Genomic DNA, 21044 nt, shown 5'->3' on the forward strand with positions numbered 1-21044 from the left:
GTTTCATGCCAAGTGAGCACTTATTCTGATCCAGAATTACAAAAGCATTTGGTGTTTTTCAAGTGGAGGAAGCATACTCCAGAATCCAAGAACATCTTGTTTTACAGATTAGAGGGGGTCTGAAAATTGTATATAAATTAGATACCTGAAAATTTAGTAACATGTAAAGTTCAGTAGGGAAGCTACCAAAGGAAACTTCTGATGAATTTCCTTTTTTTTTTGGTAAAATACAGTAATGAATATTCTATAATGAATATGTTGTTGTTCTTGCTAAGTGTTGTCCAGTCAGGATCTGACTTATAACGACCCTGTACAGGAGGTTCCTATACAGGGTTTCCGAGGAGCAGCTGGTGAGTCGGAGCTGCGGCCTTTACAGTCCAAACCAACTTTGAAGTTTATTGCATTAACCGGCAACACCACACCAGAAGTCCATAAAGAATATAGCTGCCTCTATAGTACCCAATTTGAACATTGTAAATTGAAATCATATGCTTTTTGTTGTAGTGGTGTTTGCAGTTTTTTGAGTAAGGCATACCTATGCACAAATGTTTACTTGACTTGTTTGTATTCTCTACATCATTGCTCTGATTTTTCCTTCTGTTCTTTCTCCTTGGCCATTTTTAATTTAGTTGGATTGTGCAATTTCACTTAACAAATCAGGTGCACTAGAAACCAGACCAAGATATTCTGGGACAGTCCCAAGAAACCTGGCGCTGGCAATCACCCCAGCTATAGGGGAAGCCATCCGTTTCCTTAACCGGTCCAACTGGCAAAAGGTAATTATAGTTTGAGATGCTTGTTAACATCACTGGTGGGGCGAGAACAGGTTGGACCACACCTTTGTTTCCAACTCATAACAAATGAAGCAACTTTTGTCTATAGCCCTTCTCCTACGTTGCTTGTGGAAACCACCTCTCTGAAGATCTTTAAAAGGCTATTGTTGTTGGGTGCTGATTTGTTAGTTCTGACTCATAGTGACCCTATGTACAAAGCAGGAAACCATGCCTGGTCCTGTGCCATCCTCAACATCATAACTATATTTCAGCCCATTGTTGCAGCCACTGTGTCAATGCATCTCATTGAAGGTCTTCCCTTTTAACTGACCTTCCACTTTACCAAGTATGATATCCTTCTCTAGGAACTAGTCCCTCCCGATAATATGTCCAAAGTACGTGAGATAGAGTCTCGCCATCCTCGCTTCTGAGGAATATTCTAGCTGTACTTATTTTAAGACAGATTTGTTTGTTCTTCTGGGAGTTCATGGTATAGTCAACAGTCTTTGACAATGTCATAATTCAAATTCTTTAAAAATAGAACTTGGAAATAGACCCACACTGCCTTGAGGGCTCTGGAGGTAGGGCCTTCTGCAGGTTCGTTCTAAGTCCTAGACTTCTCGATTCATGATCGATACCTGAGAGCAGCAGAACCCACAAAGTCCTGAATTACCTGGCAAGGAAGAAAGAGTGATTCATAATATTACTGATAAGTTCAAGGTGTGACATAAATGGCTCATTTAAATAAAATGTAACCTCCTTCTCTCTTCTCCCAGAGGGAGAAGTCAGTGTCAGGGTTTACCACCAGTTCAGATGCCAAACTGAACCAAGGAGCAGCAGGCCTGCAGAGCCAGTTTGAAAGCTGCTTGTATAAGTGTCAGGGCCGTGCCATCTCCCTCCGCCCAGGTCCTCCCTCCACGCAGCATTCCCAAGTTTGCTGTGTGCTCTAAGGAGACGTGGGTGCTGATCAAGGGAGGTTGTACTTATCTCCAGATCAAGCAGGCCTGAACTCTAAAAGGTAGATTCTGTTTCTTCATGTTCTAATCATGCTGTGGAAATGAAGCAAAGTGCTCTCATTCCTCCATAGCCCTTAGGACTCTCTGAGGTATGACAAGGGTCCTGAAGCCAAGATGACTCTGGATTTCCACCCAGGGCATGAACTTGAAGTTCTCACTTCATTCTGGGGAGAGAATGTCCTTTCTTGCTTCACTTACCAAGGATCTCCATAATGGAACTGGAAGTCCTTGTCACTGCCCAAATCTTGTTAAATGCCAATGAGTTGGTTCCAACTCATAGCAACCCCACCTTATGGCTCATAGTCCAGTGCTGATCCACAGTGCCACACACCAAATCTTTGTCCCTGTCAAATTGTTGTCTTGACATTTTGAGAGGCCCACTGAGAAAGGCAGGAACCCCACAGATAAAAGCAAATTCATAACTAAAGGCTAAACCAAAGCTCACATTGCTGTTCTAGAGGTGGATATTTTTTTCTGTTTTTCCTTTCAATGTTGTTAAGTGCCGCCAAGTTGGTTCTGACTCATAGTGACTCTGTATAGGGTTTTCTAGGCTGTAAATCTTCATGGGAGCAGAAACTGTATCTTTCTCCTACAGAGCAGCTGGTGGTTTCAAAATACTGACCACCAGGCCTTTTCCATACCTTAAACAGCAAACAAAAAACAGTTGTTATGCACTCAGTTCCAACTCACAGAGACTCTGTTTGTGTTAAAGTAGAACTGTACTCCACAGGGGTTTCAGTGGTTGATTTGGGGGGAAGTAGATTTCCAGATCTGTCTTCTGAAACACATCTAAACCTGTTATCATTAAATCTGACTCATGGTGACTGACTCAGTGAGTAGAACTACCCACATAGGGTTTCCAAGGCTGTAAATCTTTACGGAAGCAGATTGTCACATCTTGCGCCCAAGGAGTAATTGATGGGTTCAAATCACATACCTTTCAATTGGTAGCTGATTGCTTAACTAATGTGCAACCAGGACTCTGATGTACCTCTGGGTGGACTCAAACCTCCAACTTTTCAATCAGCAGCTGAGGACATTCATCATTTCTACAACTTGGGGACCCTCCATATATGTCATCCACTTATCTATTTAGGAGCCTTGGTGATGTAGTGGGTTAAACGTTGGACTGCTAACCAAAAGGTCTGTAGTTCAAACCCATTAGCTGCTCAGTGGGAGAATAATGAAGCTGTCTGTTTCCATAAAGATTTACAGCCTTGGAAACCCTATGTTGTTGTTGTTAAGTGCTGTCGAGTCGGTTCTCACAGCGACCGTATAGGGTTCCCAAGGAGTTTGAACTGCCATCCTTGGAGTTCAAGCTGACCTTGTGGTTCAGTGCATTATCCTTCAGTCCCACACCAGGACACATTTACCCTCATATATAACATTCATTCACACCATAAAGAGCAGCTCTATTCTGTCCTATAGGGTTGTTATGGGTCTGATTTGCTATGATTTAATGGCAGTGGGAAAATGTGGGAAATTATTAATTTGAAAAATACCTCTGTGAAGCAGCGACACCAGAGATGGAGGCAGAGATAGGGACAGAAAGAGGGAGCAGATGAGGACTCTAGATTCATGGGAAGAGAGGGACTGAGAGCTGGTGCCCAGGAGGCAGACTTGCAGAATGCACCCTTTGGTAGTGTAAATTATTATATATACCTGAGTGTTTAAAAAAAAAAAAAGAGTTAAAATGAAGAGAGAGAAATACTGTTAACTGGTGGTACATGGACGGGATTATAACCACTGTAATGAAACAAGGTGTATGATTTGTTGAATGTAAAACTGATGATCTGCCCTGTAAATTTTCACTCAATTCACAATGAAAACCTTAAAAACAAAATAAAAAAAAATGCCTCTGTGTGTATAATAGAGAGAGGCTGACTCTCTATGAGTATTCGGAGGTTCTCAGCAGTACCTCTGAGTCTCCTAGAGTGGGGGATAGAGGGGTAAGATTTACTTGTCCAGGGAGCAGCCTTTGCACCATCTAGGTTGTGATTTTAATTAAATAACTCCATTTCCTGCTGTCCCCAACCCCATAGGTTAGACTTCCCTCAAGAACTGCACATTTTTCTTCATTCTTTGTGGTACCTCCTCAGGCTCAAATTTTACCCTTTGCAAAAAACATAAATGGTCCAGTGAAATAGAACATAGTTAGAAAGCTTTTAGATCATAAATAGTGATCATACCACTTTCTCGGTACCACCTGTATCGTGATTAGCACCACATATGCATTATATGTGAGTTGAAAGGGAGGTTCTTTAAATTCTGCAGCACTGATATTAAAACCAGGTCAATTTAATGTCTGAGGGCCCATTCTGTCACCAGGAAGTGAAATCTATTGCAATATGCATTGAATCATCTAACCTTGGAGTCATGGGCATGGACTAACTGATATCCCCAGCCCTACAGGTTAGACTTCCCTCACAGACTGTTTGTTCTACACATAAGCACATTCTTCTTCATTCTTTGCATTATCTCAGGCTCACATGTTACCCTTTGCAACAAATGTAAATGGTACAGTGAAACAGAACAGAATCTTTACTGTCTTTATAATGTTAAGAAAGAAAAGTCACATAAAGTTCTGCATGAGAACAGAACTTCCCTTCATTTTAGTCCCTCTAGCTGACAGCTTGGGTGATGCAAATGATTAACGCGCTTGGCTGCTCACCAAAGGGTTGGAGGTTTGAGTCCACCTAAAGGTTCCTTGGAAGAAAGACCTTGCAGTTTACTTTTTAAAAATCAGCCATTGAAAACCCTGTGGAGCAGAGTTCTACTCTGACACACCCAGGGTCTCCATGAATCTGGGTTGCTGTGAGTCAGAATAGACTTTGGCAACTTGTTTACTGATTTTAGCTGAGACAGATGAAGACAGACAGAACTCTCTGGAACTGAGGTTTCCATGTATGTGCCATTGCTGGTGTGGTCCTTTGCTCCAGTCTTCAATTTGTTTAAAGTCCCATCCTAGTTGGGATTTTATTCCTAAATCATGCCTTAGCCTGTGGAATATAGAAGTACAACTACGTGAAAGTCATACACCATGACTGGTACTACAACATGAGTGTTTCTTCCCTCCACTCTTTATTCTACCTGGTCCCGGCCCTAGGGAGTAAACAGACTACTGGGGAAGACAGACACATAAATAGATAATTACAGGGCCATGTGCTATGTGAATGCAGGGAAGCTGAGGGTGCCAGGGGAGCCAGATGGAGGCCCTTAGGTCAGCCTGGAAGAGAGGAGTCAGAAAAAGCATTTTACAGAAGGGTGGTTTGAGAGGGCAGGATTGACTCATAGCGTCACAGGAAGCCTGTACAGGGTTTCTGAGGCTGTAAATCTTTATGGCGCAGAAAGCCTCATCTTTCTTCTTCAGGAGGCTAGTAGATTTGAACTGCTCTCCTTGCAGTTAGTAGTCCAACTCGTTACCCACTACACATTGGCTTCTTGAGGGCACTGTTGTTGTTGGTAAGTGCCATCAAGTTGGTTCCAACCCATAGCAACCCTGTATAGAGTTTCTGAGGAGTGCCTGGTGAGCTTGAACCACTAACCTTGCGGTTCAAACCAACTTTCAATCCAGCCTATTAACCCACAGCACCACACATAGGATACACCTTTTCTCAAGTCTTGGTGTTTCCCAACATGTGGCAGGAACTACACCAACATAACACCATGGTCTCCTTCAACTTCCCAGAGGAAGAGAGATTGCTTAGGTTTGTAAAGAGAAATTGAGTTTGCCAGGCCCAGGCATATCCTCTTCTCTTCTTGGAGAGTCAGCCTACCTGTAGCACCTGTTTGCTCCTACCGTCAAGGTGTTAATATTTTGGGGCCACCTGGTGTGGCGCTGTGGGTTAATGCAAAGCCATTTGAACAGCAAGGTCGGCGTTTCGAGCTCACCAGCTGCTCCTCAGAAATCCTATACAGGGGCGCTATGGGTTGGAATCTACTCAACGGCACTTAACAACAACAACAACCCTTGATGGGAGGTCTGCTTTGAGACAACACAGTAACTGAGTGGAGGTGCCTTTCTGAAACTGAAGTTAGTGTTAGGAAGCCACTTGTTCATAGATATTATCAACCAAATTCTCCAGTATCAATTTTGTCTATAATAAAGGTAATAGTTTGGTCACCATCGACCTTGTTTCATGTTATTAATGGGTTCACAACTTGGACTAAGAAGGAAAGTGCTATTTTTGACACACGTACACACACCCCAGACTCCAAGAGGGACATTTAGTTCATCTTCAAATTCAGATAATTAAAATAAAAAGGGTTTGGAGAATCTGCTGTATATTGAAAGTGATGGTTTGTGAAGTGTAGGGAATGAACTTTTCAGACTCGGGGAACAGAACATATTAGAGGCCCAGCAGTGGAAAAGCACAAAATTATTAAAAAATGGTAAAACACTAACTTTTCTGAATCAAGGTGAGCAAGGAAAGAGGGAGTAGAGTAAAGAGAACGCTAGGAGAACACACCAAATCATGCAAGTTAGGTAGGCTACAGAAAAGAGTTTGAATTTTATTATAAGGGCCAAGGAGGAGAGTCACTGAAGGATTTTAAGCATAGGAATGACATATATTTATGTTGTTGTTATGTGCCATGGAGTCTGTTCTGACTCATAGCGACCTTGCACAGGGTTTCTGAGGCTGTAAATCTTTATGGGAGCAAAAAGCCTCATCTTTCTCCCACGGAACAGCTGGTAGTTTCGTACTGCTGACCCTGAGGTTAGCAGCCCAATTCGTAACCACTACGCTACCAGAGCTCCATATATATATGGTATGTATATGTATATACATGTAGCTCTGGTAGCGTAGTGATTACAAATCGGACTTCGAAACTACCAGCTGCTCCACTGGAGAAAGATGAGGCTTTCTGCTCCCGTAAAGATTTACAGCCTCGGAAACCCTGTTCAGGGTCACTATGGGTCGGAACCGACTCGACGGCACTTAACAACAACAACAACATATGTTAACAACAACAACAATATATATGTATATATATATAGTGGAGCTCTGGTAGCATAGTGGTTACGAATCGGGTTGTGAACCTTAAGGTCAGCAGTTCAAAACTACCATCTGTTCCGCCAGAGAAAGAGGAGACTTTCTGCTCCCAAAAAGATTTACAGCCTCAGAAACCCTGTACAGGGTCTCTATGAGTCAGTTTTGATTCCATGGCACATAACCACCACCACCACCATATATATTGTAAATTAGGTGAAGGTTTACAGAACAAATCAGTTTCCCATTCAGTAATTCATACACATTTTGTTTCATGTTATTGATTGCAAACCTCACAACATAATGTCACTTATCCCACTTCCTCTCTGTGTTTCCTATTTCCATTCCTTCTCCTTTCCTAACCCTCCCAAACTTTGTCCTTGGGTTAATGTTGCCCTTTTGAATGCAAATGGTTAATTGTTCTAAGGTCTGAGTACTTCCCTAGTGCTATTGTTCCTCTTATAGGCCTGTCTATTGTTTGACTGAAAAATTGAGTCATGAGGTGAGTTCATTTGCAGATCTCAAGGGAGACTAAGGGCCAGTTTCTATCTGACCAGTAAGTCTGGTCTTTTTTTTTTTATGATTTTGAAATTTTGTTCTGTAGTTTTCTCCCACTCTATAGAGGATCTTCTAAAGCAATTCCTTTCTTAGCAGTGGGTAGTGGTAGCTGGGCACTGTGTAGTCTGGTTTCAGAATCATGGAGACTGATGTTCATGTGTCCATTAAACCATTGGACTGATTGTTTCCAGGTGTCATCAGTTTTCATCCCTCTCCTTTCAACTGGAAGGTTAAACAATGGGGATGAGTTCCTGTCAGACCTGAAGGGTAACTAGGGGCATAGTCTCCAGGGTGGAATGATATGCTTTTATTTACTTTTCAATAAGCCATTCTTCTAGTCCTGGTGTAGAACTGTAGGATAAGCACTGGACTGCTAAACTGCAAGGTCAGCAATTCAAATCCACCAGTCACTCCTTGGAAACCCTATACAATGTCATTAGGAGTCAGAACAGGCTCAATGGCACTTAACAACAAGAGAATGTTTCAGAGGTGGGAGGTAGTTAGGGTAGGGATAGGTGATGAGAATAGAAGGGAGACTACATAGGAGGCCTTTGCAGCAGAATAGGCAAATGATGGCAGCGGCTTAAACTAAGAAAATTGTTGTTTCATACCATTGACTTAGTTCCGATTGATAGCAACAATATATAGGATTTCTAAAGAGTCCTGGTGTGGCACTGTGGGTTAATGCACCAGACTGCAAAGCCATTTGAACTTCAAGGTCAGCGGTTCAAGCTCACCAGCTGCTCCTTGGAAACCCTATACAGGGTTGCTATGGGTCAGAATCGACTTGACGGCACTTAACAACAACAAAGAGCAGCTGGTAGGTTTGAACAGTCAATCTTGTGGTTCAAACTGACCTTATGGTCCAATGTATTACCTTGCAGCACCACACCAGGACCAAGATAGTAGCCACAGTCATAAAAGGAAATGACTAAACAGGATATGAAATTGGGAGATGGAATCCTCAGAATTTGTTGATGAATTGGACTTGGGAGTTAAGAGAAAGGGGGAATGAGAGGATGAATTGTGAGTTCTGTCTTGAGGGAAAGAGAAGATGAATTGTGGGTTTTGTCTGGATGGGTTAATGTTGGTGTTGGAGTTGTTGTAATGATGGTAAATGCTGTTTGGGGACTTTTTGATGGATTAATGTTGGTGTTGTATATAAAGATGGTAAATGCTTTTGGGGACTTCTTGATATACTATATGTCAGTGGCTATGGTGTATAGCACTCAGAGGATCTTTAGGTGTTTTAGGGAGAGCATCCACACCAAGGAGATATGTGAAGAAGTGAACAAATGCAACACTAGACTGTATCATCCTCCCTAGGCAACCATTTAGCTAGAAAACACCCTGACCCTTTTTTTTTAATTGTTCAGCAGGGTTTGTGGATGAATAATCCTGAAAAATTCTCTACTGAAACTAGCATTATAAAGAATTACTGCATGTTTTTATTTTGGAGAGATTTTCTTTATTTCCAGGATATTTTTTTCTTCTCTATATTACAAGGTTGTCAATCACTTTCCTGTTGAAGGCAAAGAATGCAGAAACCTTTTTATTCTGTGCAATTTATATTATTTTTAGAAGAACCCCTTAATTAAAGCTTATTATGGAGTACATAGCATTTTAAAAGCACCTATCTCTCTTAACACACACGTTTTAGAGTCCCAGTTTTCCATCCAGTCAAACTACCCCACAGGAATCCACTATTCATCCAAACTTCTGCTTCTCCACATTTTTCATAATGGAGTGACTTTCCGGCAATGCGCCTGCCTGCTGAATCCCATTCAGCCTCATGAAAGGGGCTACCAATATTTAAAGTTCATTTCAGGAAGGTTTCATAATAAGAACTGGAGAAAATAACATAATCTCATTTAAAAACATTTCCTTCCTCTGTTCTGCTGATAGAATCAAACAATTCTGAGTTCCATCTGTCCTGTAACAGGTCCAGATTGTCTGAGGTGGATTTTAAGTGATTTGTTTCCTTTGTTTCAGGGCACCTCTGGTGGGATTCCCTCCTCTCCTTGATATATTCAGATGATGCCATTTGATCTTGGATTTGCAGTTCTAGATAATAGTTCAAAATAATGAGCAAACATTATAGGAAAATATCACTCTGTCCCCAACCAGCAGCTCCTAGGACCGGAAAGAGAAGTCAAGATCCCAAGAACAGGGTTGATTAATTTTTACTTTAAAGGCAGAAAGGATTTTTACTTTTTCAAAGTTAATGTAAAAACACGTAAACACAGAAGGAAACAACCAAAAAATAAGAACACTCAAAGCTATATGATGTAATATGCTGTTATCCACTAGTTTTTGCCCCTCTTTAGCCTCCAAACAGCCCACAGCATTCGTCATACAGGGCTGGCAACTCAGAGAGAGATCATTTCCCTTTCAGGACCATAAGCCAGGAGGACATCCAAAGTGCTCCCCAACTTGTCTTTTTCTGGGTTTCTGACCATCTCATCCTTCCTTCTACTTCCTTTTTTTCAGTCAATCTTTTATGCAGAGCTCCAGGTAGTAAATAGTTTAGGTTTAGCAAGTCATAGGTCTCTCCTGCAACCACTAAAGTCTGGCATTGTAACAGGAAGTCAGCCCAGACACTCTCCCTATGATGATGGATAGAATCCAGTCAAACTGGAATCCACTAAAACTATTTATGAACAGTGAAATTTGAATTTCAGGTAATTTTCACCTGAAATAGTAGTCTTCTTCTAATTTTTCTTTTTTTCTTCACAAACTTAAAATGTGAAGAGTGCTTAGGTGGTACAAACTGCTAACATGCTCAGCTGCAAATTGAAAGGTTGGAAGTTTGAGTCCACTCCAAGATACCTCAGAAAAAAGACTTGGTGTTGTACTTGTGAAAAACCAGCATTTGAAAACCCTATGGGGCACAGTACTACTTTGACACATAAAGTGTCCCCATGAGTCAGATTAGATCCCATAGGCAACTGGTGGTGGTGGTGGGGAAAAATGTGGTATTTTTAGGCCTTGTGTGATACAGAGCCAGTAACTGCAGGCCAGATTTGGCTCTCTGTCTATAGTTGCTAACCCCTGTTTATGACAATCTGCCATCTGGACCCAAGGGAGATATAGCTCCTCTTTGTCCCACGGATCAAAACCCTTTCTCCACAAAAGCAAGGATGAAAGTAAAGCTTTCCAACAGATTGCAGTTGAAAGGTGAAAGGATTCTTTTTATCTGTGTTCTTTTGCTTTCATTTTTTGCTGATTTTTCTGTGACTGCTTCTGCACACCACCCTCCCCCCCCCCCGCCCAAGTCTTTCTGAAATATTGATTCCCGAAGGCTGCATTTTCTTCCTTATTCTTTTCTCCCTCACAAGCTCTAAATCCTCATCCAAGGCTTGCTCAGCGAATTTCACAGTTGAGGTTGCCCCATGTCTTGAGCCTATGCTTTGATCTTAGGGCAAATGCAAACCAGATATCTCCATGACACAATTTTCACAGTTTCCTAGCAAAATAAGAAAAATAGACAGGATGGAGGAATGTTTTCAAGAAGCTGAATTTATTTGATTTAAAGGATTCTTCTTTTTCTGACCACCACTCGTCTGTTAGTTTGTTGTACTGTGGTGGCTTGCGTGTTGCTGTGAGTCAAGAGCCCGTGATACTGAAGGAAGAAATTCAAGGTGATTGAAGACGTTGGCAAAGAACAAGGCACTGGGAGTTGATGGAATACAAATTGAAATCTTTTAACAAACCAACACAGTACTGGAGACACTCACTCATCTATGCCAAGAAATGTGGAAGAAAACTACATGGCCAAATGACTGGAAGCGATCCATATTTGTTCTCATTCCAAAGATGGATGACCCAACAGAATACGGAAATCATCGGACAGTATCATTGATATTTCATGCAAGTAAAATTTTACTACAGAAAATACAAAAACAACTGCAACCACACATTGACAGAGAACTTCCAGAGGTTCAAGCCAGATTCAGAAGAGAACATGGAATGAAGGAGATCATTACTGACGTCAGAGGAATCTTGGCTGAAAGCAGACAATACCAAAAGGTTGTTTACCTGTGCTTTATTGACTACACAAAATCTTTTGATTGTGTGGATCATGAGAAGCTATAGACAACATTGTGGAGAATGAGCATTCCAGAACACTTAATTGTGCTCTTGAAAGACCTATACATAGACCAAGAGGCAATTGTTTGGACAGAATAAGGAAAGGTATGCACCAGGGTTGTATTCTTTCACCATATGTGTTCAGTATGTATGCAGAGCAAATAATCCAAGAAGCTGGATTATATGAAGAAAAATGTGACATCCGGTTTGGAGCAAGACTTGAAAAAATCTGATATGCAGATGATACAACTTAGCTTGCAGAAAGCGAAGAGGACTTAAAATATTTACTGATGAAGATCAATGACCATAGCCTTTAGTATGGGTTGCACCTCAATGTGAAGAAAACAAAAATTCTCATCATTGGACCAATAAACAACATCCATATGAATGAAGAAAAGACTGAAGTTCTCAAAGACTTCATTTTGCTTGGATCAACCATCAACACTCATGGAAGCAGCAGTCAAGAAATCAAACAACATAGTGCATTAGACAAATCTGCTGCACAAGACCTCTTTAAAGTGTTCAAGAGTAAAGATGTCAGTCTGAGAACTAAAATGCGCCTAACCCAAGCCATGGTATTTTTGCAGTAACCTCATATGCATGTGAAAAATAGGAAGACAGTATAAGAATTGAGGCATTTGAGTTATGGTGTTGGAAGAGAATATTGAAAGTACCATGGACTGCCAAAATAACAAGCCAATCTGTGTTGTAAGAAGTATAGCTAGAATACTCCTTGGAAGCTAGGATGGCCAGACTCTGTCTCTCATACTTTGGACATATTGTCAGTCATTGGAGAAGGATATCATGTTTGGCAAAGTAGAGGGCCGGATAAAAAGAGGAAGACCCCCAATGAGATGATTGGCACAGTGGCAGCAGGAATGGATTAAAATGTAGTAACGATTGTGAGGTTGGCACAGGACTGGACAGTGTTTTGTTCTGTTGTGCATAGGGTCACTATCATCTCAGTGGCACCTAACAACATTTTCTGAGATAATGACCTTTATACTCTTTTGGGGGGAATTACATTGCTCCTTTGTGAAGTAATAGTGACAATTGTTATTGTTGTTAAGTTCCACTGAGTCAGTTCCGATTCATAGCAACCCAAGGAGCAAACTGGTGAGTTTGAACTGCCAACCTTGCGGTTCAAACTGAACTTGCAGTCCAGTGCTTTTCTTACAGTGTCACACCAAAACTCAGTAGTGACAGTAGAGGATAATATGTAACAAATAAAAATTAACCATGTTATCTCCCATGATTTTTAGTTTGTTTTGGAGAAATTTTACTAAGTTTCTTTCATCCAAAAGCCTGATAGTTTTTATCCTGTGATTGTTACAGCATACATACCAAGCTTATACATACAACTCCAACTGCTTTCCTAGGTAGGCCCATAGATCTTAACTAGCTGTTGGACACTCTACCTGGATATTACTGTATCCAAATCAACTCCTATTCGTTGCTGTTGAGTCTATTCTGATCATGGTAGCCCCTTCCTGCTACAGAGTAGAAGTGTTCCACATGGGTTTCTTGGTTATAATTTTTTTTTTTTAACATAGAAATCAAAGTTTGTTAGTGGTTACTGTGGGCAGGAAGGAGGAATTTACCTTGATGAAATAGTTACATTAAGGGTAGGGTTACACAGCTGATAAATTGGTAAAAGGCATGTGATAGATATGTTTATAACAATGACTGAAAAAGAGTAGGTACTGAGGCTGCTTATGTACAATCAAAAACCTCATAGGATTTGGTTCCTTGGTTTGAATATGTAGGATCATAGTTTCATGGGCCATCTTAGTTAATTGACCTAATAGTATTTAATGTTTAGCCTTCTGTTCTACCTTCTGTTCTGTTCTTGCATGGTGTCTGGGGTCTTAAAAGTTTTCAACCTGTCATCCAAGATACAATAGTTGGTCTCTATTAGCCAGGAGAAACAGAGGGAAGAGGAGAGGCAGGAACAGTGTCTCCTTTGTCATGAGACCAGAAGAACAGGATGGTGTCCAGGTACCATTACAGAACAACCCATAAAAGAAATCTCGATCAAAAGGTGAAAATGCAGACAGAATTTCAGATTCTCATGGACTCTACACTTTTGGGAAACATGGAAGGTAAAATAAATATGAAGCTTGTTCCATAATAGAATCGTTAAACCCAGTTGCTGTGGTTGTGGTCCCCTCCATGCATCACCATTCAACAGTGTTTGCTTCTATTTGATACATACATACATATACATACACCAAAACACTCAGGAACATGTAGTAATTTGGAGAGGGCACGTTCTGCTGTCCTCGGTTGCTCTCTCTCTCCATGTCATCACCTCTGCTTCTATTTCTGGTGTCGCTGCTTATTGATGGGGTCCCGTGTTCCACTAGTGCTCTTCTCCCTTGGTGGTCCTGGGGGTCCTCTGTTCTGGACTGTAGGATTGACTACTCCCCCCTTTTTCAGACTTACATGTTTTGAGGGACAGTGACAAACTAAATAACATACAGAAGATGAGACCAGAATAGGAGTATAAAGAATGACTGAAGATTGGCCAGAGTATGGCAAGACCTAGGGACTCTTGGGCCCAGAGTCAGTGACATAGCCACAGAGGACTAGAGTGGAGAGTGAAATGTCCAGATGATAAGAAGAGAGGGCATATGCACAAGAGCACCCACACTTGCAGATAATACCCACTTGACCTGGCTTCAATGACTAGATGATCAGAACTTGACTAGAAGAAGAAAGAAAAGGGTAATCTAATATAATTTGATGAAATGACCTACACGTTTGGATGCAGTAGCTCAAAAGAGGGAACAAATCCTTATAGCAAGGATCATTCCCACCCCCTCCATACACAGAATAGACAGGGATAGGCAACTTGGAAATTGGCCACCCAAAATGGGGGGTTTCAAAGGCAAGAAGTGACTGGCTGACAAGCTTTCAAGAGGGAACCTAGATCCAGAGGGCGTGGAGGGAGGTAGAATCTCCCCTGGGCAGTATCCAATCTGTCTAGGTGGGGCTGATGAAAGGAAATGTGGATAGGTCTCTTGTGATACAATAGTGAATAATTGTTATTAGGACTGCTTGTGAGGGTTGGAAATGTAAAGGTAAACGTTTTGTAGCAAGGAGGGAAGTGATTAACTGTGCAGTCTGGTAGCGGAGGTCCCTGGGACCATCAAGGGAGAAAAGTGGAGAGCGGGACCCTACCCAGAGAAGCAGTGACACTGGAGATGGAAAGTATAGGATCCAGCTGATATGAAGTGAGGGGAGATGCACAAGAACACCCAAACTTGCAGATAGTACCCATTTGACCTAGCCTCAATGGCTTGATAATCTGAACTCAACTAGAGGAAGATAACAAAACAAAAAAATTGATAAAGGAAACAAGGGTAAATTGCTACAATTTGATGAACCTGACCTATGCTTATGGAGACAGTAACTCTAAATACCAACAGAGAGGGAAGGAGTCTTTACATCAAGCATCAATGCTATCCCTTCTGTACACAGGGTACATGGGATGGGCAACTTAGACATTGGCTGCCTAAAATGAGGGGGCAATATAGGAATGAAGTGACTGGTGTACAAGGTTTTAAGAGGAAGCTTAGTTTATTAGTGTGGGGCAAAGAAAGAGTTCCCACTGAATAGTTCTCATCTTGTCTAGACAGCTCTGGTTAAAAGAGATGGGGTAAGATTCTTATGATTCAATAGTGAGTAATTGTTATCATGACTAATTGCAACTTTCACAATTGTAAAGGTAGAAGTTTTGTAACAAAAACGGGGGAGTGGTTAATCTTACAATCCAGAAACAAAGGACCCTAGGATCATCAAGGGAGAAGAGCACAAGCGGAATGCGGGACCTTATCCAGAGAAGTAGTGACACCAGAAATGGAGGCAGAGATGGGGACATGGAGAGAGGGAGCAGCTGAGGATTCTAGATTCAGGGGAAGAGAGGGACTAAGAGCTGGCGACCAGGAGCAGACTTTTAGAATGTGCCCTTTGGTGGTGTAAATTATTATATATGCCTTAGTGCTTAAAAAAAAAAAAGCTAAAGTGAATAGAAAGAAACACTGTTATCTGATGGTACATGGAGGGATGATAATCATGGTAATGAAACAAGGTGTTGAATGTAAAACTGATGATCTGGCCCTGTAAACTTTTACTCAATCCGCAATAAAATCCGTAAATAATAATAAAAAAGATGGTGTTAGAAGACCAAATGTGTCTAAAGTTTGCAAAAACAAACAACAACAACAACAAAATTAAAGCAGACCAAAAAAAAAAAAAAACCTCACAAAAAACTCTTAGCATTGTATACAAGAACCCTTTCCCTCACTATCCCTCTCTACTCTAAGTATCACAGCAATCTGAGGGCTTTCTGTTCTTTGTTGTTGTTGCTGTTATGTGCCGTGGAGTCGGTTCCAACTCATAGCGGCGTGGCCGTGGAGTCGGTGCCGACTCAGAGCGACCTTGTACAGGGTTTCCGAGGCTGTAAATCTTTACAGAAGCAGAATGCTTCATCTTTCTCCCGTGGAACAGCTGGTAGTTTCGAACTGCTGACCTTGCGGTTTGCAGCCCGATTCGTAACTACTACGCTACCAGAGCTTCTGTTCTTTATAAGCACTAAATCCCTTCCCTCTGTCTGGGACATTCTAAATCTCTTTCAATGTCCTGCCTGAAGTCTCCTCTGTTTTCAATTCTCAGTTAAGTATCACTCCCTTAAAGCAGTTATCTAAAGGACAACCATTGATCTCTCCTTGTCCAAGGGAAAGAAGAGTGAGAAAAATTGAAGACTCATGGAAACAATTAGTCTAAACAATGGACTAATGGACTCGTGAACATCAGTCTCCGTGATCCTGAGACCCAAACTAGATGGTACCTAACTACCACTACCGACTGTTGTGAAAGAGATCACAATAGAAGGTCCTGAATAGAGTAGGAGAAAACTATGGAACAAAATTTAAACTCAGTGAAATGACCAGACTTACTGGTCAGATAGAGACTGGCCCTTAATTTCCCTTCAGAGATGAAAATGAGCTAACCTCATGATTCAATTTTCAGCCAAATAATTAATAGGCAGGCCAATAAGGGGATAATAACACTAGGGAGGTACACAGGCCTTAAAATAATCAACCATTTGTATTTAAATCGGCAGCATTTACTCAAGAATGAAGTTCAGAAGGGTTAGGAAAGAAGGAGGATGGAAAAAGGAAACAAAGAGGAGGTGGTATTAGTGATGGATGTTACATTGTAAGGATTGTAATCAATGACATGAAACAGAATATGCATGAATTATTGAATGGAAAACTGATCTATTATGTAAACCTTCACTCAATTCACCATTTAAAAAAAGTGGGATGTTTTTATATATACATAAAAGAAAGCAAGCTAGGCCAAGTCCCTCTAAACTTCTTTCCTGATACTGTAATTGTAATTTAAATATTTGGAGTCCTGGTGTGACTCTGTAGGATAAGCACTCAACTGCAAGGTTGGTTTGAACTGCAAGGTCTGCAGTACAAGCTCACTAGCCCCTCCTTGGAAACCCTATGCAGGGTTGCTATGGGTCAGAACCCACTCTATGGCACTTAGCAACAACAGAGAACAGTGGCTCTAGAGCATTAATAACAATAAGAGCAATTGAAATATCTATTTGAAAATTTTAACTCATTTAATATGTGTCCCTCCTGAACTGTAAGTTTCCTGAGGCCAGGGACCACCATTGCTTGGTTCATCCCTGTAGTCCCAACACATAGTGCAAGGCCATAAAAGGGTGAGTGAATGACTGAATGGACCATCCCTCCTCCTGTGGCTGGCATTATACCCTGTGGAAGACAACAAAATGATTGGGGGGAAGTAGAGAAATCAATTGGCTATCTGCCTTAATCAATGTCAAGAAATGTGAATCCAGAAGAGAAAAGTGTTGTCTTTTATTTATTATTATTATTATTTTTTTTTGTCTTCTAATGAGAAAAAATCTTGATTTCTCTATCAGAGCTAGGATAAAATTCACTCCAATTAAGGCGACAAGGTATTTTCCAGCTGGGCAATTTTGCTTTTTGTGGTTTTTAAGGTGTGCTTGTAGCTGGATGATAATAAATGACTAAGTAACAGGACAGATGAAATCCCAAGTTTTTTTTTCTTTACTTTTATCCATCTCCCACTTTCCTTAATGACTTCCATATGGTGATAAACATGATTGATAGCTTGTATTTTTATGTTAAAATGTATAAATTGTGACTCTGTGGTATGCCTCATTGTTTTCACTTTTCAGTGACTTCATATTAAGCCAGCTTGTCCTTGAGCACAGAAACCTCCCTAACTGTGGGACAAAATGAAGCTGAGCTCGCGAAGCTGTGGTTTCCCATGGATGAGCCCCTCCATTGCTTCAGAAAGGCCTTAAAGTTCCTTTCTTCTGTTTCTTCCTGTTTCTTACCTTCCTTCTCCCTCCCACACACTGACTTGGCTGGTTTCCATCAAAGGTTTCAAATGAAATATTCCTTTCATTCCCCTTATAGTGTTCTAAATTCTATTTACAACTCTACAAGGAACAAAGTATGAAATCAGCTGAAGACAAAGGTTTCCAAAGTAGTACTGAATACTTTGGTAATCAAGAAGCCACCAATTAGCTCATAAATGTGTTGAAACTCTTCCTTGAACTACATGTTGTAGTAGATGTTTGAAAGCCCCGAAAGTATATCATTCTCCATTTATGCCAGAATGAATGAATATTGAATATCTTGCATATGTAGTGCAGAATACAGCATTTTCGGTAGATATCTGTATCCACTGAAGTGAGGAGTATCAGGAAGAAAGGAAGAAAAGAAGCTAATTAGGAAACTTGGTGTTCTCTGGTGTGAAGCACTGAGTGTCCACATTGAGGGATGATGAGGAGAACTTGAACTCATTAGGGTCTTCCTGTCTAATTCCCTCTGCATAGCTGTGTGGAATGCTATTCCTCCAAACACCTTCATGGCTAACTCCCTAAATCTCCTTCAAATTACTCTCTTCATGCATCACCTTCTCAATGACGCTTCCTCTGACTGCTCTATTTAAAATTATAAACCGCCTCAATGTTTCCTGTCCTGCACTCTCAAATCTTAACCTATAGCCTTCCTTTTTCTTCTTTTAATAACAATTGTCATCTTCAAGGTGACAAAGCTAGAAAGGTTATGGAATCCTGGTGTGGCACTGTAGGGTAAGCACTGGACTGCTAATCAAAAGGTTGCCAATTTAAACCCACCAACCGCTTGTTTGAAACCATATTCAGGATCACTGTGAGTTGGAATCAATTCAATGGCACCCAAAAACAACAAAAAACACACTATATAGCAATTCTGATGGCACTACGATAAAGAATTTGGTTGCTGATTAAAAGATCAACATTTCCAAACTACCTAGCATTTCAAGGGAGAAAGACCTACCAATCCGCTTCTATAAGATTGTAGCCAAGGAAACCTTATGGGGCAGTTCTACTCTATATACATGGAATTGTCATGAGTTGAAATCTTTCAGACAGCACACAACAATATACCGTATAACTCATTGCTATCAATTTCATTCTAACTCACAGCAACCCTACAGAACAGACCAGAACTGCTCCATAGGGTTTCCAAGGATGGAAAACTTTAAGGAAGCAGACTGCCTTATCTTTCTCCCCAGAGCTACTAGAGGGTTTGAACTAACTTTTCAGTTAGCAACTCAATGCTTAATCCACTGTGCTACCAGGGCTCTTTACATACTATTTTGTTGTTGTTTAGTACTGTCGAGTCAGTTCAGACCCATGGCGAACCTGTGTAGGGTTTCCAAGGACTAGCTGGTGAGCTTGAACCACTGACCTTGCAGTTCAAACTTTTTAGTTCAGTACATTAACCCACAGTGCCACACCAGGACTCTTTTATATACTATGTTGTTGTTGTTACACATCATTGAGTCGGGTCCAACCCATAGCGACCATGTATAGGGTTTCTAAGAAGCAGCTGATGAGCTTGAACTGAAGACCTTGCAGTTCAAATGGCTTTGCAGTCTGGCACATTAACCCCCAGTGCCACACCAGGACTCCCCTTTATATACTGTATAATATACTTATTTGGAATCCTGGTGTGGTGCTGTGGATTAATATGCTGGATTGCAATGTCAGTTTCAACTGCAAGGTCGGCTGTTCAAGCTTACCAGCCACTCCTAAGAAACCCTAAACAGGGCCTCTGTGGGTTGGAACTGACTCCATGGTACTTAGCAACAACAACAATACTTATTTACTTTATACACGAGTCAAAAATTATCTGCACTCCAGTTATATTGAAACGCCTGTCCATATCCACAGCTGATGACAACATTGAGCGTGCATGTAATATGATTCTATCGAATAGATTAATGACAGTGGATTATGTGGCAAATCATTTGCAAATTAGCCATGGCTCTGCCTATGAAATAATCCATGAAAGACTTGAGCTTTGAAAAGTTCATGTGAATTGAGTACAACTCATGGATTAGCATAAACAGAAGTGTTTGGACATCTGCAAAGAAAATTTTCACCGATACTCCAAGGAAGGCAAATGTTTCTTTTAAAAAATTGTTACTAGTGACAAGACATGGATTCATCACTAGGTACCTGAGAATAAATAGCAGAGTATGAAATGGAAACATCCTCAATTGCTGACAAAGAAAAAGTTCAAAAGTCAATCATTAGCCGGAAAATTGATGCTTATAAGTTCCTGGGATTCTCAAGTGTCAGTCTTGGAACACTGTCAGGAGAAGACTCAACAATCAACAGTGCTTTTTACAGTGAGATGCTCACTGAAGGCCTGAAGCTTAAATTTTGGATTAAATGCAAGTAACTGCTATTCAAGAGGCATTGTGCTCTTGCATGACAATGCATGTGTACACACCTATATCCACACTGTTGACCCTCTGCAAAAACTTTGTTTTGAGGTGTTAAAGCACTCTCACTATAGTTTTGATCTTGCTCCACTGGACTTTCACCTATTTGGTCCCATGAAAGCAGCCTTTCGAGGATGAAGACTCACCTCTGATGAAGAAGTGAACACAGCGCTACATTTTTGGCTCACAGCTCAGCCTAAGACATTTTTTATTAAGGGAAAATGAAAGTTTATTGATAGATGTTGTTATTGTTGTTGTTTAGTGCCATTGAGTCGGTACCGACCCATAGGCATCTTATGCACAGCAGAACAAAACATTGCCTGATCCTGGGCCAACCTCATTACTGTTGCCATGCTTGAGTCTATGGATGCTCCTACTTGGCCAATCCATCTCGTTGGGGGTCTTCCTCTTTTTCTCTGACCCTCCACCTTACCAAACATGATATCCTTCTCCAACAACTGGTAATTCCTGACAATATGTCGGAAGTATGAAAGATGAAGTTTGGCCATCTTGGCCTCCAAGGAGTACTCTGGCTGTACTTCTTCCAAAACAGATCTATTGGTTCTTTCGGCAGCCCACGGCACTTTCAATATTCTCCTCCAACACCATAACTCAAAAGCAGCAATTGTTCTGTGGTCTTCCTTATTCACTGTCCATCTTTCACATGCATATGAAGTTATTGAAAATACCATGGCTTGGGTCAGGCGCACCTCAGTCCTCAAGCTGACATCTTTGCTCTTCAACACTTTAAAAAGGTCTTGTGTGGC

This window comes from Chrysochloris asiatica, unplaced genomic scaffold (assembly GCF_000296735.1).
Source record: "Chrysochloris asiatica unplaced genomic scaffold, ChrAsi1.0 scaffold00226, whole genome shotgun sequence".
Lineage (NCBI taxonomy): Eukaryota > Metazoa > Chordata > Mammalia > Afrosoricida > Chrysochloridae > Chrysochloris > Chrysochloris asiatica.